Here is a 23,231-nt window from a genome sequence, read left to right as displayed (position 1 = left end):
GAATTTTTTTCACAAATTGCTGTCAAATTGGAATGGAAAATCAACTAAATAGAATAAAAAATTAAAGATAAAAAAAACTGATAAGTCAATGAGAAAATAATCATTGTTTGTAGCCTCTTTGAATATATAGCTCTGAACATACATCAAATATTATTTTATTAAATTTAACAGTGCTCTATTATGTGTTGAAAGTACACAATAAAACATAAATAAATCAGGTATTAAACCACATGTAGATGAACCTGCAGCAATAGCACTCAATGTGAATCTAACCAACACTAAAACTGAACACATTCTCTGACTACAGACAAAAAAAGACTGAAAGTCAATTCAACCAGATCTGCCCCAAAAAAGGTCTGCGTGCCAACAGTTAGTACATGTGACACCACAGTCAGCTTTCCCAAGGACCGACTTTGGCTGTTTACGTCGACCAGAACTATTGTGGCTTCTTTTCATACACAGTGCAGAGAACAAAACAGATAACCGTGGACCTTATGCGTCCATAAGTGTTGGCAAATATACGTAACTTCCTGTGGGCAGCTGTCAACTTATATTGTGCGCCACAGCTATGGGGTTTAGATATTAATTTCCATTATTATTAACCCAAGGTTTGCAGAGACTCTCACAAGCAGCAGTCTTCAAGCGTCGCAGAGATTATCCACAACTGCAAAATATCCACAATCACAGAAATCCATGCAACTAATGGTCGCACTGATTTCATGTCCATCGAAATTTCAGGCAAAATAAATGATACATAGCAGCACAAATTTCTTACCAATTGACTCAACATTTTTTTCTGAGAAGTTAGGGACTTGGAATCTGTCTACAAATTTGAAGATACAGATGAAAACAAAAAGGGTTCCAGCACGTTCTGTACAGAAACATCTGGGGAAGTTTCCAGCTGAAAGGGAGTTGCGTAATTGGAGATCTGGCCAGAAATTGTGGAAAACACATCAGTTGAGCTTATGGCTTTGTGTGTGGCTGTCAGTTGCCAGCCAAGTAAATTAACCAGAATTACCGCCTCGTGGTCGTCTGCCTCCACCAACCAGTTATTTTGCGGGAAATATGTTCACAATCTCCCCTTGTTTTCCTGAGTTATGACTTTGAATAACAGCCAGAAAAGTGGTTTTGCACAATATTATGACATCACAGTGAAGCTGACTTTTGACTGTTTTGGATACAAAATGTCATCACTTTTGTTCAATTGGATGTTTGTGTTAAATTGTGTTATAATTAGTGAATTAAACATTGAGAAATTAGCAAAGTCCTGAGAACAAGTGTTTGTCTGTGCTTCAAAGAAATCCCCTCAAGATGTTCCTGACATGTTGGGATCAGGAAAATGGGTCACACAGAAGGACAGATGACCAACCCAGTTGTAATCATGCCATCGCTGGGGCCGAGACTGTGCCAGTCTGGGCTGAATTCTAACGTTCCACTGGTCACTTGGTTGGTCAAAACAAATTACTACAGATTAAAAATGTGAAAATGTATAAATTCTTAGATGCATCGTGATGTAGAGACAGAACCTAATCGATTCATGTTTTCAGCTACGTTCAGTGTTTTGCTGATGTCCCGCTGCTGCATAATTATAACCAGCACTGCTTCACGACAGATGCACATAACAGGTCCGGTCCGGTCTGCCTGTGTCAGAGTCTTTGGGATGGAATTGATGAATACCCAAATATATTGTGTAAATGTCAATAATTAGGAAGTTGACACCCACTACTAGGCAATGCATTAAAAATAATGGCTACTCTACCTCGTTCTACACCAGTCACTCATTTACAAACAGATATAATGGGCTATCAAGAAAAAGCATCCCGGTGATGACAACGTTGACAACAACAACAACAGCGGTAATATTACTCAACTCAACTAAAGCAAGCCATTGTATATTGTGTGTGAATGCCCTAACAATTGCATCTTTAGTCTTATAGTGAAAAACGGAAATTATATTTGTGTATGTGAGCCATTTTTGGTAAAACGGAAGCTGCTGTAAAACATTTGCCCCAATTAGATCTAGTCTTAAAGTAATTTAAGGTCATCAAAATAAAAACATACAGGCAAGACATGTTTTGAACACATATAAAAAGGCTGAAAATCCGCTCCATGGTTGAAACTAATTCCTGACCCCTGCTGTAACGGAAACTTTACTGAATGATACTTACATTTTTCAAATGTCTAGTCTGGGAAAATAAGTCCAAAAAAGGCCAAATCATTCCCACTGTGGCTGCTGGTTTGATGGGAGTATTGTACATTCCTTGTGTGTCTGATGGTGAACAGCCAAACTAAATTGTTGTCAGTTATTTAGACCTCTCAAAGCACATTTCTATAAAAACTAAACATCTCTCAGTGGCAAAACTTGTAATATTTATCAGGTAGGGTTTTAAAATTGGACAAAAACTGAATTGAACTGAGGAGCAGCTTCAACTGTAGGAAACCCCCGATACTACTTTGGGAGATATAAATAGGATTCAAAATGTTGCCATGGATTCAGTGAGTTCTACCATAAACCTCAACTAGAGTCTCATTGCGTAACCTGCATTTGTTTACATTCCTGCAAACTGGCACCATTCAAAGTAAACTAAGTTATCTTTGATAAGTTCCTGTTTGCATTGTACAAATTAATGTACAGATAACTCTCACTGGGTCATGTTGATACTGAAGAAAACTTAAAAACATTCTTAGGTTGTGTGATGAGTTGTTTTTGTGTCTAAGTTGTTCTTGTTTCTAAACATATTGCATCAATCACAGGCCAACCTGGACAGGGCGTGTATTAACGCAAAATGATACTGGGTAAAATGCGCTGCCTGCCATCACTCAGAAATATTCAGCCATTTTTTTGTTAGTCAAATAAAATGATCCAATTTCATTCAATGCCCAAGTCCATTATGATAACTTAGCTTAAACTATTTTCAGTCCAGTAGCCCATGGATAAAACACAATGAGCTAAATACTCAAATTATCAGAGCTATTAGACATTCAGATAGAAGAATTTTCTATCAAACACAGACGATCTTGCGAGTAAATTAGACCATTAACACAATTCTAAAGACTCACAATCTGTCAAAGAAATGTAATTTAGGGTCTGAAAAGTCTTCATTCATCAAGTTGTGATGGACAAGCTGGAAAGAGATGAAAAAGTGTGCATGCAACAAACCCTGCCTATAACCTTCATCTTCGTCTCATGCTGCACTCTGGATCACTCTATTGTCATTGTGGACTATACTTTATATGATAGGTTTGATACTCATAAAAGCCTTTTTTTACAATGGTTGACCCAAACATTTATGTTAAAGAAATCTGTCAAAACTATAGAGCAAAGGGTCCATTTTCTTTGTAGGCACATGCTTTCTAAGTGCTCCTACAATGGACAGCCTGATTGAGCCTTAATGTTTACAGCCTGAAAAAGCACCAAACCAATGAAAAATACATATCCCTGAAAACACCTTGGCCCTTTTCCTGGGCTTTATAGTGTATTTATAACCCTTTTTTTACAGCGTCACAGCAAAGTGAAAGGCATGTTCGGATTAAATGAGTTACCTTTTCTGAACTAGGTACAGTCCAGTGGCGTTGCAGGAATCCGCCCAAGGGCAGATTGGAGTGCATTGAAGACCCTCGACAGAAAGCAAGTCTCTCATCTGACTTATATGTGACCTGCTAACCATCCATGAGAGGTTCATCTGAACCAAGAATACTGCTGGGTCTCACTTAGAGGTGAGCAGGCTCCCAAGTCGATTGCAGCAAAGTGACTCTCAAAGCACCAGTCTGAATATTTGATTATACCTCTTGCAGACGCACACGGTTTCATGAGGAAGAAAACATCCTCTTCATCTCCTACCACTAGAATTCGAAATACTAGAACCAGACTGATATTTTTCAAGGCCGAAGGAGATACTGATGTTAAGTTGTAAAATATTTGCGATACTGATAAATGTCTTTTTTGAATTGCCAATGATTCCTAAGATCTTTAAAAGCTAATGACAAAGAAATGTAATTGAAGCACGGTTTTTTTACAGCTAGAAAGAAAAAGAAAACAAAATATCTAGAATTTGAATTAGCTTCGCTATTGCCGGTTGTGGACCTAAAAACTACAGCCAGTATGGAGGCATGTTGTGGGTTTTTTCTGTAGTTTTATAACGTCTGAAGAAGAGGTCGCCTTGGATGAAACACTGTTTACCCCTGAGACTGTTAAAGTGTTTTGTCGACTCAAACACTTCACCCAACCCTCCATCGGCTTGGTGGTGAGTTGATAATGAGTGAATTTTCATTTTTCAGGGACTTATTCCTTTAAGGCTCCGTCCCAGAGAGGCAGCTGGCCCAGACAAGGTGTGCCCTACAATGCTCAAGGCCTGTGCTGCTGAACTAGGGCCCCTTCAATATGTTTTCAATCTGAGCCTGCGACTAAGACCAGTTGCCCTAACATCACATATTATTAAAGACATTGGAGTGGCTTTTGCTCCATGTCATTCGGCCCCAGGTCCTCCAGGCACTCGACCCAATGCAGTTTGCCTGACAGGAGAAAGTGGATGTGAAAGTCGCCATCCATCTACCTATATATCTATCTTAAGTTTATAAAAGTTTAGATTCAATTAGAAAAATATTGTTACATGCAAGAATGAAACATTTGTATTTCACCATCCATACAATACAACATCTTCATTTGGAATCAGTCGTACATTTAAGTGTTTGCACACATAAAAAGCTAATCTTGTTTCCTTGTCAACATTCAGTTGTTGTTCAACACTACTGGTCACACTAATCCATGAGCACCGTACTGATGCCTTATCTCCCGTTCTGCTTCTTCAGACACATTTAGACAGACGCCTGATGATTTCCCAGTTTGATCCCCTGATGATTCCAGTTAGTCTATAACAACATGTCATGTTCCTCTGCCTGCATTGAGCCCTCCTTCCTGTTTTCTAGTTGCCTGATGACCCGTCAAAGAGTCCACCCTCACAGGCTATCAGACTTGGCCACGTGTTCATGATAAGTCCTGTGAGGACTCCAATTTCTAAGCACTTTGCTCACAATGCTTCTACTGCATTTACCGTGAGAAACAATTGTTTAAATGACTGAAAATGGCTGGAACTATGGTGGGTGTTACACCGCACCATTTGGGCGGCTCTATGAGACGTATGAAACTCTAACACTGACCCACATCAACCAAAGAAAACCTTTAAAAGAACAAAATCCATGAAAAGATTATATTACACACAATCACAGCTCAACACTAAATAACTAGAACGGCATTTAATAGATGGCACACCTCTGCCCAGGCCCAACACTCCCCTAGTGTAGCCACTTTTTTTAAAACACCTTTACTCACAATGTTTAAGACAGTGATTTAAAAAAAAAATGGTGAATTCCTCAATCCATCCGGATCCGAGACAAACTTTAAGTTGCAATTTGACTTGTTTTTTTAGAAATCCTTTCTTTTTTTAGAAATCCTGCAAACAAGCAAACACAAACAAAAACCTAGCCTCCTTGGCATAGGTACAAATTCCAGGAAGTCTAGCAAACCAGCAGTCCCCTGGTTTGTCCCCTTCTCATCCCCACAGGCAGAGGAGCTTTGAAGCACTTCAATTGGCAGACTAGGTGCACCGCAATGAAATCTGATTGGTAGAATCAGGACAAAACTACAGGAAGGACAGCAGAGGAATAGTGACAGTGTTACCGATCATACTGTACACGTCAGCTCACATCCGCTTACTTTCTGAACAAAAAAGGAGATTGGAGCACTTGAAGGTGTGTGTGTGTGTGTGTGTGTGTGTGTGTGTTGTTTTCAGTTTCCCTTTAGGCACTGGGTTTACTTTCAAAATATTACCAAATAAGTGCTTTTATCTTTCTACGAAACCAATACCTTCAACATTGTTTTGTAGATCTACTCGCCTTGTGATAAAAGTCACTGCTTCACGGTGAGCAACTCTGCTCCCCCACTGTACATTGAAGACACTTCCAGTTCATAACTGTAGCATCTGACTAATAACTGTTAATTATTCTTTTATTTGATGAATCTGGACACAAATGCTGATAAGTAGATAAGAAGCAAATGGGTTTTATGTTGATTAAAGTAATGTAAAAACTAAATGGTGGGAAGTGGTTGAGTTATGAAACCAATCAAATTTTGAAATAGCCAAGAATTGCAGATGCCACTGATGATGAGCTCCAAGGGACTGAAGTCGGAAAAATGTCAACTGTCAGTGACATTGATTATGCGAGAAAAATGAGAGTGAGAGAGGACTGGCCTCACTATATAAAGCTGACAAGCTGCCACTGGGAAAGTGAAGCGTCTACAGACGTCCCACCCAATAAAGACATGCTGTTACATTGTGAGATGGCTAGGGGAGGATAACAAAATTTCCATTCAAATCCATTTATACAAGTCTTGTTTTACAAATGTTATTTTGTATGGTGCACAGTGTGATCGCTCATAAAAACTTGGAAGAATACTTTAGGACACAGTGTTCACTCAGCGACATTAAAAACAGGAGTCCTAAAGGACCAGTGGGCATATTTGTTTTGCTTTTGTTCTTGCAAATGTCTGAGTGAAATACAACAAGCCATGTTGTGTTTCTCTACATATTGTGGGTCAAAAATATGTTACAATCCACAACGCCCAACTAAGGGAAACCCAGGGAGAGCCCTTCCTGAAAAACCTTCAGTACATGGAATTAATGAGCACAGTGCTTTCGAATTGTCAACAATGCTAATAGATAAGTGTTGCCAGCCTTTAAGAACACATTTTCAAAGTGTTCAAGTTTTCCGGTTTTATTTGTCATATGCAGTTAACACAGGGTCACCAGTACAATGAAAAGTGTTGGAGAAGAAGAAACCAGTCAGCTCAGCATTGCAAAAGTTAAAGTTAAATGTTAAACTAAGAATATCTTGCACATTTACTTGTAGGTATTGCACCGTGTGTGTCAGTTTACATTTCCAAATAAAGTGCAGGCAGGAAAAATATGTACAGAGGGTTGTAAGTTCTGAGATGAATACAAGTTTAGGAAGCTGAGGGCCTGATGGTACAAACTGTTCTTAAGTCTGCTGGTGTATGCAGCCCTGCTCCTGTACATTCTGCTGAATGGGCTCGGAGCTCTCCTCGGTGCAGCCATCTCACGGCGCAACCGGAAGTCGGTTAAAAGTATTTAAAGTATTTGTATTTTGGAACAAATTTTGCTACAGCAGAAAAGGTTGTGTTCCTCAAGAAAACTGTATTTTCCAAACACCAGCAATCCACCAACCGACAACATGAACTCACAGTGGACAGAGCCACATGAGCTGGATAAGGGCAACAAAATTCCCGACAGCGAAGTGATCGTGTGCCAGAGGTAACATTCATCGACATTCAGAGATAAAGTTACAAAACAAGTGCTCATCAAATTCCGAAGAGTAAAATTAAATGCTTAGTTCTCTATGCTTTAATCATTAGCAGAAACACTGTAGCTTCTACACAGACCTGAGCTCTGAGCTAACCAGTGCAATCCCTGAAAGGTGGCTTCAGCAACAAATGAAAGTTGGGCCAGTGGAGGGATTTAAGAGATTAGGGAATGCAACTAATGTACTGGATCTGTCTGATATTAACACAAGTGACCTCAAACCTGACACGTAAGGACCCTTTCACCCTCAGCTTAAACCCCACAGCTTGCAACCTAAAAAAGCAAGCGGGGAGCTCAAACATAACAAGCAAGCCATCTATAGTGTGCTGAATGTCAATGCTTAGGGTGGCTGCACTATGGTGCTTGATCCACAATACATCACATACAATTGGATAATCCATTAATGAAGCAGATTCTGGGACGACTTACTCAGACCCAGACCACAACCTTTAACCTCTTATGTATTATATCTGACATGGGAATAGTGCAAGTAAATGCACATGAGGAGAGACAAAGAAGCTTTTCTCTTTATGCTTTGATGAACCAATAGTATGTGGAAGTTCCCTCCACCTCTTCCTGTATACTGTAAAAGCATTAACAATTCTTTTGTGTCTAAATCGTAATGCATTAGGGCAGTAAATGGTTTCCATTTAGTTAAGCCATGGCTTTTTATTATTGTTTATTTGTTTATTTGTCCAACACTTGAAAAACCATGTAAACTATTAATTGATTCAGATTTGATTATGTTTATTTTTTCCTAAAGGTGTTTAAACACACAGATTATACATTTTTTAAGTAGTGGAAATGATATTCATCATATTTTCCGAGAACCCAAGGTGATGTATTCAAAAAAAAAAATGTGTCCAACCAATTGTATAACCCACCCCCCCAAAAATAAAAATACCAATAAAAGTAAAACACAATGATTCATCAGTTATCAAAGTTTTTTGTTTTCTTTCTATATCCTGATAATGAATTGATCGGTGTAACTGGTTTTGACTCAGTACCAATACAATGTATTCCATGATAATTGGAGTCTTGTCAAATGTCAGAACCTGAAATCTCTCTCTGGGGTTTGGTTGATAGGTTTTGCTTCACTCAACATGTTGAGCACAGATAAGAGTCAGGAAAACCCTATTTACAGCAGACATGGCCCAGAGTCAACATCCATCCACCACACTAACATGAGTCAACCACCAATCAGGATGTAAATCAGAGGATAACTGGTATGTTGGTTAATTCCTGAACAGTACACACAGATACCACAAAATGGTCTCTGGGGTGATAAATAACCTATCACTCTTCTATTTCCATACACACCCTGAGTTATAATGACACCAACTCCTACAAATCTGACTACGCCTACGGGGAGTGTGAGGATGTCTGAGAAGTTTCAGTCCGAGGTATAACACAGCCAGAGGAATCATTTGGGTCAGTAGGTAATTGCATTCCTGGACCACAGGGGACTAGTTGCCGATTAATCATGACAATGAGCCACTAGAAATATGACCATGTACAGTGTGCCAGTTTATTGATAAATGCAATTCTGTTCATGAAGCTCTGTCAAAGCGTGATAGGGTCAAATGTCTTTCACTGACACCAGCGATTTACAGTTCCCATGACAAAATAAGGTGACCCAAGAAGAAAGAAAAAGTACTGTCGCCTGATGCAGCGGAAAATCTGAAATCTTGCCTCTCTATTAAGCACGGTTTTAAAATCAAAAACACAAGCGAGCTCTCAGATCTCACATCATCAGCTTCTCCAAAACTGATACCCGGAAACATCCAATTTTACTGACCGCTTCACCACTTTATATCTGTCAGAAGACTCTTTTCTTTATCAAGATCATGGAAAAACCCAGTCAGGTTAAAAGATAAAATCAAAAAGGCTATAAAGTTATACAAAAGGCAAATAACACCAGCTGTTATCGTGTATTATCACAAATACTTTTATAGACACTAGGCTCCAAAAGCTTTTCTTTAGTTAAGAGAGTAAAACAAGTCTAGTACTGTTTCTGGTAAAAGAAAAGGTCAATTGTAGAGATTTAGTTTAATTTCAATCTAAGAAACTTGTTATAATTTTCAGCTACCGCTCAAAGTTGATCACGTTTAATGTTTTTGTTTTTTGGTTGGTTTGCTGACTTGTTGATGATAAAAACAATGCTTTAAGTTATAACATTGTCCGTGTCCACTGACTTCCCTCATCCTTTTGTCATTTTAATCTTATTCATGTGCTTTGCAGTTCATATGTTTTGGCACATTATTAATGGCCCTGTGTTGCCAACATGCCTCAGTAATTTAACTGTCTTTAGGGGCTGGCATCTATCAGTCCATGCCAAGCAAGTGTATCAGTCACATAGTGTAAAGTGTCCCATTAGGCCCAAACTCCTGCATAATCCCAGATTAATCATTTAGTGGCATCTGATCCTAAATGATTGGGGCACAGAGAAAATGTCACTTCTGGCACACAATCACTCCGCTGTCTAGAATTGTTAGCTTTATGACAGTGTTAAAGATTACTGTTGTTTACTGGTAATGAAAGTGTTGACAAACACCAAAGAGACATTTTCACTAAGCACAGTAGTTTGACAAATGATGGGTGTTGGGCAACAGGAATACCCGAGGGTGTAATCAGACTTGATTCAAAGTCAAATGTATGGTTCTTTTCAGACACAGGAACTTTCCTGGGAATCTAGCAACCTTTTCTAAGTCACAGAAAGTCTATTTTAGGGTTAACTAAAAGCTCTGTTTTTGTGTTTTGGGCTATGGACTTTGACGCCTAAAAAGTTCCTATCCTAAAATAGTTCCTGCCACGTTAGATGATTAGAGGTGACCATCAAGAGGAACTCATATTAGGACAAGACATGGACATTTAGAGACAGAAGTGGGGTGTTAAATCCAATGAATGAAATAAATGAATCACCATGGTGAGATCACGAGACTCTTCTTCTGTTAGTCTGCATGGTCTGTTCCGCAAATTAAACTAGAATTAACACTTTGCGGTTGCATCCCTCCAGCTACCAGTGCAATATTAGTGTACATAAATTTTTCAATGACTCATATGAGGACACTCTTACGTTTGACCTTTGACCACTGAAATCTAATCAATTCATATTTTTAATCTTTAATCAGTCAAAGTGAAGGTTTGTAAGAAATTGGAAAAACTTCTCTCAAGGCATTCTTGAGATACCATTTTGATGAGAACGGGACATATAGATGGACACCCAACCTCATACACCTCTTGGCCACTGGCTGTTGCCAGTGTGCCTTTTAAGACAAAATCCATAATTTTCTGACTTTGGGATGCATCGAACTTACGGATGAATAACAAAAAAGCAGAAGAGTCCAATGAGTAAGACCTCCTGTGAATGTATAGCAAGGATAAAGTTGTATCCACCATATTACACATACTGATAATATTATCATTACTATTAATTATTTCAATAATCATGTAATGTATACATAACAAGGGTGAAATCTTATTTTAACTGATAAGTAACCAAATTTGCACGAGGGGCTAATTTACTGCAGAAGCCTCGTAAATTTAGGCGAACTGAGGCAAATTAAATGGACGTCCTAACTTGAACTTGAGAGATTGTATCACAAAAACCATCAACAGTCCTTCACTGCAGTTTACTGGCAGTGATTTGAGACCTTTCCAGAGAGAAATCTGGGCTCTACAACAGGAATGAAAACTTTCCTGAAGTAAATTGCAAAAGATACTTTATTCTTGTGAAATGACTGAATGACTTAATTCCTAAGCAATGATATAAAGTGTCTGGTGGAGGCTGCTGACTACATGACAACAGATCACAAATCTTAAAAACATCCCAACCGTGAAGGAGGGTCATGACATCATGCAGAAGGAGTGGGTCATTTTTTTTTTATAGCTGGGAAGGGAACAATAAATGAAGGCTTGAGAGGAACCTTCTTTAAAGTGCCAAAGAGCTTAAACTGAGGTGATGATTTACAGTACGTTAAAACATAATAATGGCCACTGCAGCCAAATTGACACCGCGATGATGGGCCCTGCCAAAGCCTTGAAACATATTGTAAAATAATGCTATGAGATTGTTGTTTATTGACTCACCCTGTACAGCTTTACTGGGTGAGATGAATAAAATCAATCTAGACTGGGAAACAATCCCAAAAAATCCAATGTGCCAAGCAGACGCTGACATCCAAAGCTCTGATAATTCTCGTGTCAGTCCTCAAAATGTTGGTGCCACGAGGGTTATTTTGCCCTGAGAAGAAACAGAGCCTGGCTGCTTGTGTTTATCTCAGTGTTCAATCTGCACTCTAAAACTCTCAAGGGTACAATTTGAAGAAAAAAAAGTTGTTTAGAAGGCTTTGTTAGTTAGAGAGTAATCAAGAGGTAAACACAAAAACAGAAAGTAATCAAACCCTTAAAGTGATTCTCCTTAATAAGAAAGATAATCTCTTCTTCTTTAGCTTGATTCTCCTCAGCTCAGTTGGATCCTCAGTGTAATTGCTCTTGTTAATCATGCCTTAATTTGTTGACAAGATTCATTTGGAAGTGTTGTCTTGAAAACATACTCCCAATCTAGGGGACGCCAGCATCTTGAAATTAAGGAAAGCAAAGCAGAGTGAAACCGGATTAAGTCATTGGAGGAGTGTTGGAGATGTGGCCAGAGACTGATGTAACACCATGATCAGCGTCTGTCGGGTCGGTGCACTAGAAAACAGGTCAATCTGAGGAGGGCTGTTTTAGACAGGGTAAAAAGGTGCTGTTTTAAATTATCCTTGTGGTATTTTGACCAAAATATGTTACATACATTTCATTAAGACCCCAAGGAACCATATCAACTGTGGTAAAATGGGCATACGATGGGTCCTTTAAGATAACTGTAAACCTCTACTGTCGGTTATATAGTCTCTAACAGGGTGTGGACAAAACAGTTGCAGCATGATTAGCTTTGATGGCTAATCTGAAATAATTAGCGCATTAAAGGAAAAGCACATTAGGGTCAATAAGATTTTGAGTTTGTAAACTAATGTTCACAAATAATTCCAAAAAGGTTGTATTTATGCATCTATGGAAGCGTATTGCATTCAGCGAAGAAAAAAAAAATATAATACTATCATAATAATCGTATTGATTCAGAAAAACAGGGCCGAATTTTCTCAAGGGACTGCAGTATGATTCAGTTATAATCAAACTATGCAATAAACGTGTAAAGAAGAATTGTATTTGTAAGAAAATTTGAAAATGTGTCTTAACTCTATGTTAGAGGTGAGGATAGACAATGAAAGAAAGTCTTGCCTGTACAGATGCAAAGCACATAACTGTGTATAAAACTCAGAGCTCAGTTCCCACACTCTGCAAATATGTAGGAATGTTGACCTCTTTTTTATACCTGAATCTTAATGGACAATAACAATCAAACCACAAAGCAGCTGTCACCGCATTCTTTAAAGGCTGGTAGATCCTAAAGTTGGACAATGGCGCAGGCTCTGAAACCACCCAGATGGGCTTGCATAAATACTCAGGACATCATTTATTTACCATTTTCCTTCAGCATCATCAAATATTATTAAACCAACTCCATCTTCAATCTTGAAAATCTACAACACATTTCAGGACCTGCAGCAGAGGAGACGGCGCAAAAAACTGTATTATGGATCATTGTGAGGACAAATAGAATCATACATGACCAAACTGAGGAACCAACTAATTAATAGACCAAAATGTACATGATGCTTCAGTCATGTCTTCATCATTCAGTTAATGTTGCTTTGCTGCTCATTACATTACATGAGTCTTTGTCTTCTTACTGTTCAGTCATGATCCCCACTCTGTCTCTAGTGAGAGTTGGTCAGCACTATGAGAACTCCAGGGTCAATCATGGCTCAATATACTGTATGTTTATTTCCATTGCAGATAAATGGCTCTATAAAACTTGCATGAACATAAGAACAACCAATGTTAACAGGAACACTAGCTCCAAGGCTGAAAGCCGATACAGTCCCAGCTTGATTTAAAGATTAACATTAACATTAATTAGATAATCGCAACACACCATCAGTAAAGTCAGCAGCATCGGCCCTTAAAGCTAAGTGAAATCATTTACCACTTTCCTCCACTTGTGAAGAGAAAAAACTGCCAGGAACCTGCCACTAAATGTTTGAAGTGTGGAAGTAAGAGCCGGGAGGAAGGTCAGACCTGTTAAGGTGTAGCCAGTGTGAGTGGATGTTTGCAAAACCAGAACTCATCAATGGCCTGAGCTGCCCCTAGCTCACTTACACACACACGGCTATTTAACAATTTCTATCTTAAAGTACCTATTGAGAGTGTGTGGACACAACAGCTTTTTGTGCTTCTCACCTTCTTTTCTAACCTCCTCATATTACCGGCAGAGAGTCCTTTAATAGGTCAGTCGCGTGGTCAAATAAAATTCTCATTGCAATGCTGAGTTAGTCCCAACTTTTGAAAAACCTTCCCAAAATATCTGGTGAGTTGGTGAACAGTCAAAAGTCTGTCTTTAGTTCAATACTTGCACGGGAACATTGTGTGTCTGATGCAAGGAAATAGCAATAAAATCTCTCAAACCTTCAATCAAACTGTGACGAATACTGACACCAAGTCTCCCACAAGCAGCAAGTACATGAATTCTTTTTTTTTATATTATTCAAAGATCTTACTGGCAAATCCCTCTTTTCAGTAGCTTCTTTTAACAAATATAAAACAATATGAATAGCTATTCTTAAAAAAACACATTCTCTCACAGTATATATATATATATACACACACACATGCTACCATACAACTAAATGAATACAGCAAAATATTGAGCACTAAATGATACTCACAGTTTCTCTCTAGATCACTGAAGCACAGTAAACTACTAACTTCACTAAATGGCAGTCACTTAGAAAGGCTCCTCTCACCCCAAGAAAGCCTTATCCAGCTGAAATGACTCACATCCCCTCTTCCAACCTCTGTCAACCATCATGAGGAGGTAAACATTTCCAAATATGGAGAAAATATGAAGAGAGTATTGAGGGCAATATCAGTTTGGTTTGCTTTCAGCCTGGAATGCCATACGCTGTGAGCCAGAGTCCCTCGGCAGAGCCAGTTCTGTGGTGCATACCTTTCACTAAGAATAATAATGATGATTGTAGAGAACTTTTCACAATCGCTTGGAGTTCAGTCTGACCTAAGAGGGATAACACTGTGAGCCTGCACTTTAAAGAGTGAATAGTACAAATTCAAAATGGAGAGGAGGTGTTAGTTTGAATGTGTAAAGGTTTATAAAAAAAACTAGGAATATATGGTGAACATTATTCTTGTTCTCCAGGCGACCCGGGCAAGATTAAAAGGTGAATTTAGTGCATTTACTGTGAGAGCTTTCCGGTCATACAGATTGTCCCCAAGTGATTAAGAAGGTATAATTAAAGTCTGATTACTCCCCATGAGTGCCATCGGTCAGTAGAGATCACGGTAACATAACAGCTGCTGCCACCGGACACTACACAAGCAGCTTGAGGTGGGTGTTTGTCTCTTTAAACAGAACAACCCATTTCATCCAGACCCCCAGAGGAAAGGATGGTGTTCAGTGGACTGACATGTTCCTATTATACTTCAAATATATCTATTTATTTGTATTTAGACAGTCTTTGTTTGGTTTGTCATAACATTCCATCACTGTTATAGATTTTTATAGAGTTCTACTCTGGCCCATCTTTGTACATCTGGAACAAATTGAAATATTTGTAAAACAATCTAATCCTAATTCAAAAACTTCTTCCTGCTCTAATTCAGCATAGTCAATAATTTGCACTGATGATTGAGAAAAGCTTGGACAAGACATGTAAGTATTGAAGGTGTAAGAAAAGTGAGGTGCTATATTTTTGGGTAATGTTTTAGCTTTTATGAAAGTCACACTATAACCTAAGTGACCATTGCATATTTGGAAGCATATTAGAAAACACAAAAACATTACCAGGTGAGTATGTGACTGCAATGTCCACACAGAGATAAGAGGTTTAAACAAAAGCAGCCGTGGAAAAGGTATGCTTTTTACAATGAGCTAAATCACACCGTATGCAACAAACCCATGACCTGAGGGAGATCCATGTATATGTCTGCAGAAGCACCCAGGTGTTACAACTCATGCAGGTCAGATCAGGGCAAATTCATCAGGCTGGTATAAGATACTTTCAGACATGAACTGAAGTCCGGAGCTCCACCACAGTTTCTCCGGATGAGGTTTATGAGTGAACACAAATGTCTGAGTGAGAGCCTCCAGAGCTTCTGCTGACTTTCTCTGTCGGGCCCCATAGTATGAAGTCTGCAGAAAGTCTGGAGGAGCCAACATGAGAACATAGAGATCCAGCAGAGATCCTCTGCTGGTTTCACCGCTAGCGAGTGGAGGGAGGGATTGATCACGCTTCTAAAACATGATGGACGCAGAGATGGAAAAATCAAAAAAGCGAACAAATATGATAGAATGCAAAAGCGGTGCCATAAACGGGGAGGACACAGACCAACACATCAAGAAAGCCAACAGCAGTGTCAATGTGCTGAAAACAAAAACATGTGATCAAAGTGTGGACCCATATCTGGAGAGTATGTCTGAAAATGGCTTGTGACAAATCAAGCCAACAAAATCAGATCGGAGCATTGCAGTTTGAATACGGCCTAGCATTAAGGTAATATTATACCTGCTTTGCAAATGCTCTGGAGGAGCAGAAGTTAATAATAACCTGCACTGAAAGATACACCATGCAACACAATCATTTACTAACAAGTACTCACGCTGGGTACCACCACATATATTTTATTTTGCAACTGAGCTTCTGTAAGTTCCCAAACATCGGTTTCTGTGGATTGACTTGGCCCTGAGTTAATAAATTAAATGTTCATATTTGTGCCCTTAAACAGGATGTTAAAACACACAACCTTGCAAATATAAGTTCTACCACTGCCAGAACATAACATAAAAGCAGGACAAAAACAGATAAAGAAGACTGTAGCGGGAAAGCACAGCAAAGCTTTCTTACCTTTCTCCTCTCTGGATGTTTGGGATTTCTGCAGAGTAGTAAAAGTGATACTCCTCACTGTGCGTGGAAATCTGTTGAGGTAAAGACCATGAAATTAGGATTGAGTAAACTCAATTTTATTACATATGGGGATATTGTGAATCATGATATATTTATATGATAAATGGTATGTGTTTATATAGCGCTTTTCTAGTCCTGATGACCACTCAATTCTGTACAGTTTTTTTTGCCATTCACACAAACATTAGTACAGTGCATATATGGGCAGTACTTCTTTTCTATTGGGGCAAATTTGGGCTTTAGTATTTCCCCCTAGGACACTTGGTGGCTGCCACAGGCTAGATCATTCAAAGGAAACAAAAATCGCACAATCATTGGTCTGTTTTAATGTCGTTATCTGTTTGCGGCAGCTGCATTCGAGTAATCATGTGTGAATCCTCAACTTCTGTATTACGCTACTATTTGCACATTAAAGATAAGCCCTTGTTATTTATAAATGTAGTATTGGGTTTATTTATGTGTCACACACACACTGTAAATGGAGCTTTTCCATTGTGTTAGTTCAGGTTTAATGGTGGGTTAATAAGCTTAATAAGTTCAAATTGCATAACTGTCATTGTTCTGTGCAGGGCCTCTTCAACATGTCAGAGTTAGTGGATGCTGACTGTGTTGTTCATCTGTGGAGGAATGAACCATACGCAGGCTGCTATCAATCTTGTATGAACCTGGGTGTAAGTTGTCCATTTTTGGCCTGCCATTTTTCAGCGGGCACCTGTCACACTGTTGAAGTAATATTTCACTGCAAAGACAGTGCGTAGAAAACAATGCTGACAAGTGACACCTCAGAAAATATTTCACCCCAGTGTGACAATTATTCAGCCTAAAGAGCAAACAGGGCAAAGTAACCGTTGATATAAAAGGTATCTCTCAGAAATGGGACAAATCGGTCCATTGTTAAAGTCACAGCGACACTGTTTTACTTGTGGTCATTGATCAGACCCCTTAGGAATCTCTTAACAGATTTTGTGTTGATATTCATGATAGAAACAATCATGAATATCAACAATATTATAACACTATTCAAATGAGTAACAACGCACTATTGTAGCTCATTATCATTAAATTACAGGAATCAGAAAACATTAACACATGCAAATTTTTCCACAATTTAATGGGTATTCTGATCTTGTTGCACTGATCATATATTTCAGGTGATAGTTGTATTTCTTTGCTGTATTTTACACATGAGCCCGATCTTTACAGATTACAGCTTTGAATATTGATTATTCTATTGTCTGAATAATTTATTAATGTCCGTCATATATTCTAAGACCCCAACAGAACATGTTCACTGCTTCTTTTTTTCAGCAACACAGCAAATCCTCACATTAAACAGAATGTAATATGCAAATGGTCAGGATACTTAGTTAATAAACACATTTAAAAAAGTGACACTCAAACTAATTAGTGTGTTCAGTCCAGTTTAGTTTAGCGGTAATTATTTAGTTTGGTTTTTGACAAACTAGATCCTTACCCATGTTTGAGTCCAATAATTACATCCTATTACGTTGTTCTCTAATCTGATCTGCACACTACTGTGATGAAGATGAAGCTTTCATGAGCTGGTAAAAGTGGATGAAAGTTGGAGAAGTGCACTGCCTCAACTCCTTCAGACAGCACTCTGGTTGGTGTTTTCTGATGCAACTGCGAAGCCTGCTTTAAGAAACATGATGCATTCAGCTATATAGTGCAATAAACCTGCAAACCAATTGCCCTCACATAAGACTAAATTGTTTTTATTTCCACATTTTTAACTGTAAAACTGAGATAGAGTACGCAGCAGGCGAGTGGAAAGAAACACGTTGTTCACATTGTAGTTAGTGCAAGTAAAGCAGTTAAAACTAGAGGAATGAGTCTGAAAAGTGGTTTAATTATGTGAATTCACTGCATGTCCTCCTGTTCTTTATGTTGCAGAGTACAGTAAGGTTAGGTTCTATGAACAACTCCTAATACTATGCATGTGTAGTGCAGGATAATTAAATGTCCAGTACAAGTGTTGATGTGCAGAGCCGGCCCACTACATGTCACACCTCTTCCTGGGAACAGCAGAGTTTGAGCAGGCGCAGACATGTCCATGCTGGGCCCTCTGGGTGTTTGTCGTGTTATATGTACACAAGCACATTTACTTATTTTTCTTCTTCTTCTACAATGACTATTACTATAATGTTCTGTGCACACTTTAACTAACATTATAAAATCATTATAAAAAATGTTTTGTTGAATTCAATAGTCCATCACTCCTAACCTAACCCCACCCCAGACAGACAGATACCAAACCCCCTCGTTCCAATCTTCAAAAAAGTATTTATCAAATGTTTACACAAAATGCAAACTGTGCTTGCTCACATAAATAATTCTAAAGTATTGACGTTATGTGCAAACTTCATCATTCATACGCGTTTAGACATTCTAGTCTTCAACCAAACTTCCAAAATTACAGAGCTTTTGGCAGAAAGCTAGTAGCATGGGGCCTCATTAGGGGGGTTCCAACCATGGGGTCATTGCAGTCTCCTGTACTGATCAGGTAGTTTAAGGGTTTTTCACAATTATCATTGCTGTGGACTCATGTAAACAGCATCTATCTGGGCCCCCACACCTCAGTTTGGGGCCCCAGGCAATTGCCTGCTTTGCTTAATCTGTTGCAACGCCTCTGATTCACAGAACAAAGCATATTTACTCAATGATATTTGATCTAGATGAGGTTAAATCCTTAAAAACAAAGTTGAAAACAGTTGTGGAATACAGCAATTCATAAATTCATGAGATGATCACATCACATTAGCATTCTGCCAATCACTGAACAGCATGGTCCCAGAGAGAGATGTGCCTCACGCTTGCAGGGCAACACAGTCAACAGCATTCTGATGAAAATAACTACAGTTTGTCAAAATCCTTAAAAACGTCATGTTTAACTTGTCATGTTGTAATGTCTCTGGGTTTGTCCAAAACTCCCTGTAGTTGGGTGCATCTTATTTGTAAAAAGAGTCTCTAAAGGTGTCCGTTATTATAGATTGATATATTTAACGTGATCCTTTAATTGAATGTTGTACGGAGGCTTCTGCTATGTGATTCAAATTTAATAAAAATACATAAAAGGCAAACATTTCTTAATTTCTGGTAGACAACACATTTACCATGTATTGTATAGATTCCCACTATAGCTTCTGGTTGCAGTAACAACCGCATGGGTGATGCTCTCTAAAAGCCGACTGTCCTGACATCACCCTCTAATCTAAAACAGTGCATTTTGAGCCTGAGAAACTGCTCTTTTAAGAAAAGGACGTCCTCATTAAAAATATACCAAGAAACACAAACAGGAGAATAACTTGACTAAATCTATCAGGGGGCCCCAGGCTTGAAGGCAGTTGAGGCACTCGTCTTTTAACTTCAGCATCATCAGCACTGTCAAACTAGTCCTTTTAAACCACAGATTTTAAAGACAGTTCCATTTAATGTTGCCTGAGTCAAGACTGTGTTAGAGCAAGGCAGATGTATGCAGTTTGATGGCAGCACTCTCGGGGGACCTTGGTGTTATTGATTTGAAATTCACATCTAAGTCAAAGTTTGAATTTAATCTTTTGAAAAAGGAAAGTGAAACTTATTTTTCACGTTTGCATCATTTTATAGCAGATCAATATCTTTAGTAAGGATCTGGGTTATTTTGTCCGTCACAAAGAGGAAGACAACAATGTCAAAGATGTTTCCATCGTTTTTCAGTGAAGTAATCTGTGACTATGACCCATGAAAAGCTTTGGAGGAAAACTTGAGGTATGAGTAGTCTGCTTGAAGAGAGACTATAGTGTATTTCTCTAAAGCTTTAAAGCTTGGTCTATAGACAGATCAGGGGAAATCCGTATAGTCTAAATGTCTCTGAAAAGTCAGACACTCTTTCAAAAGGATGAGACTTACTTTGGCTAAATCTATCCATCCTATTTTAAGACATTTATGTCTATGAGAATACAGGATGTGGACAGTGAGACATGGACGAGCTAAAACCCACCTAACTTATTATGTAAGGAGGAAGAAAGTAACTTAGAACTGTCTTTAGAAAGTTTCTTTTTGCATTTGTTGACAAATGAAACACATGAAAATGGCAGGGCTGACAAATTAGCTCAAAGGTTAAACATGTCAGTTGAAAAAACTTTATTTAAAATCATCCTGTTTTGGTAGGTTTTGGCTTAATTGACTCTACCTGGAAATTCAAAAAATGCCTTTAGATCTAAGCCTTTAGTATCTCTCGCCTCCAGAGTTTTCTTGCGGCCAAGTCCATGTTGTCCTAAGCTGTTTGAACCACTAGGAGAGGTGGCTGGTTCCTAGACAGCCGGGGCTAAATCATACCTGAGGAGCGTGGGGGGTCCCAAGCCATTCGAACTGCTGGCAAGGTGTGAATGTGAGGCATCATCCACACTATGTTAATACACTACAGTATGTGGTTTTTGTGATCCGATCTCACCTCTCTGCTTTTTGCAAACAACAGGTACATCATTTCTGTTTAAGAAGACTAGGTTATGCTTAAGGAAATTATCAATCATTTTGTGGTGATTAGTGTTGATATAGTGGCGGTGGTTACAAACAAATCCACCAGAAGAGAAAATATATATTCGATTCTTAGTGAAACTGTAGCAGGTCAGAGGATGTCAGCTGAGTAGGGGGTCCTTCATATGTGGCCCAGGGTGGATATGCATCCATACTGCTAAAAGACTGTGGACACACGTGGCCCAGAGCATCTCGGAATGTTATGGTTTACAGAACATCGACACCGGTGTCTATCTTTATCGCCAAAAGCTTTCTCTAACATCTTTGTCTGCATCTTGGATGTGTACTTCAGCCCTTTTGTATCCTGAGATGTTTGTCATACTTTATATCTGTACTTACAGCAGCAGACTTTGAGGAATATAACATGGTTTAAATTACACCGGGTTTCGGGTCAAATTTGAATGTCCGAGCAGAACACATAAGCAGTATGGTGGCATTTTATGTTTATTTCTGTGTGAAGACAGGGTTAACAGTTACTTCAAATGTATTGGATCTGGCTGCAATGCCGTTTACCCCTGAAACTCCAAAAGTGTTTTGTGGACTCAAACGCTTCACCCACCCCTCAATCAGCATAGTGGAGAGAAGATAATGAGTGAGTATTTAATTTCTGGGTGAACTATCCCTCTAAGCCTACACAGGTTTAAAGTCACCTGTACAGTAAGAAGAAGTCAGACTCTGGGTGGAGCCAGGTCAACATACACTGAGGCAGGGATGGTTTCCTGCTTGTTATCTATACGTGTAGGCCCGCACTGTACTGTTGCCCCACTACTTTTACGACCAATTAAAAGGCCTAAAGTCACAGCACTTGACATTAGTGCCACAAACGTAACCTGTGCATACATGTGCAGTGCATGTTGCTGTCACGAGTACAGTGAAGTGCCCACAGGAGTCCCCCTCAGACCAGGGATGAGTGACTCTGGTTAGTAGAGAGTTGATCTAAACTGCTTTAAACAACGTGGCGAATCTGTGCAGCCGTAAACAAGCGTCCACTCGCTCTCGCGTCATGACGGGGATTCGTTTAAAGTAGCGGACAGTTAGTTAGCAGCTCGTGTAGCGGGACACACCGACAAACAGTTCAAGCTAAGGAGGGAGAACTTGTGGGTGAGCCGACAGGAGCTGGACGTGCTCCTCCGGTGACAGTCGGCTCTTCCGCATTGCTCGGCACCACCGCACCGGGCGACACACACACCCAGAGACGCCCCACGGCTCCGTCAAGCTCAAATTAAAACTTCCCGGTGTCTCTGAAAGTTACCAGCTCGGCAGCGGCTAGCGACGGGTTAGCTCGGTGTAACTTTAGCCTGAGCTAACGTGCCGAGTCCACGCCCTCACTGTGAACTCGAGTCAAACAGCGCAGCCCGACAAGGCCGAAACAAAGTGGAGCTGCTACCTCCACACACGGGGAGACGAGCCCCGGCTACGGACACGCCACAGCCCGCTCACACAGCGGCACACGTCGGCGTGGGGGACGCGGGGAGAGCCGGGCGGCTGCTCGGCGGTGAGGCTTACCTCGCTCTCCAGGAAACTGAGGCTCAAATCCCGGCGAAAAAAAGTGAAACTTCGTGATCCAACAAATTCTGGGAGAGTTGCGGGGCGCTGACGTCACGCTCTGAAATTCCAGCCGGCTCGGTGAGTGGAGAGGTTTGCCCATGTAAGGCATCAGGCCAGCGGTGTCACCACGACCCACAGCAGCCTCCCAGCGCTGCTACCTCACTGCTGGGTGATTCACTCTGGTTCCCACTTCTCCATTTTAACCCACAGTTAGAGCCCAGTGTGCAATATGTGGAGAGCTGCTGGTGTTATTAGATCAGACACATCCTCTGATCCTTTGTCTGCCAGAGGAGATGCAGTTAACACACAAGAAGCTGAAATATCTCACAGTGGAATGTCTTGTAGAGCAGGGGCGTAACAACAGGGTATGCAGCATGGGTAGCTGCCTGGGGCCCCCGAGCTGGGAGCCCCCCTTGAGAATGACTGATTACGATGGAGCCCCCTAAAGTCCCAACAGGGGACATTTTTTAATCTTGTACACACAGTTTATTATCTTGTTTAAATGTTTTTCCCCCCAATCTTTATTCAAGAGCCTGGTCCACGTTGACCAGAGATCTTCTGGTCTGTAGCTGGTGAAAGCCGTTGAGGCCAGAAATTACATTAACCCGGTTGAAGTAACTGCCCATACTGTTCTCTTAAAACTGTAAAGCTAACACACCCACAATGAGGACGACACACTAACATTTGT

At 39.8% G+C, this 23,231-nt stretch overlaps 1 protein-coding gene across 7 annotated transcripts in view; it reads right to left on the bottom strand.

Moving 5' to 3' along the window:
• Window positions 1-22,850, bottom strand: part of lpp (LIM domain containing preferred translocation partner in lipoma) — a 143,927-nt gene extending 121,077 nt beyond the window's left edge. For 2 of the 7 annotated variants that reach the window (XM_053429856.1, XM_053429853.1), the window contains exons 1-2: window positions 22,502-22,850; window positions 16,400-16,470 (exon numbers count right to left, since the gene is read on the bottom strand). The gene's annotated coding sequence lies outside the window, so the exon portion shown is untranslated. Of the gene's footprint in view, window positions 1-14,206; window positions 14,398-16,399; window positions 16,471-22,501 lie in introns of those variants that run through there. The other 5 variants (XM_053429860.1, XM_053429855.1, XM_053429854.1 and 2 more) reach the window with 5 other exon arrangements.
• Between the last annotated feature and the right edge of the window lie 381 nt (window positions 22,851-23,231).

The sequence above is a fragment of the Pleuronectes platessa genome, chromosome 9 (assembly GCF_947347685.1).
Source record: "Pleuronectes platessa chromosome 9, fPlePla1.1, whole genome shotgun sequence".
In the NCBI taxonomy this organism is placed as follows: domain Eukaryota; kingdom Metazoa; phylum Chordata; class Actinopteri; order Pleuronectiformes; family Pleuronectidae; genus Pleuronectes; species Pleuronectes platessa.
This window is presented reverse-complemented; position numbering and strand designations above follow the sequence as displayed.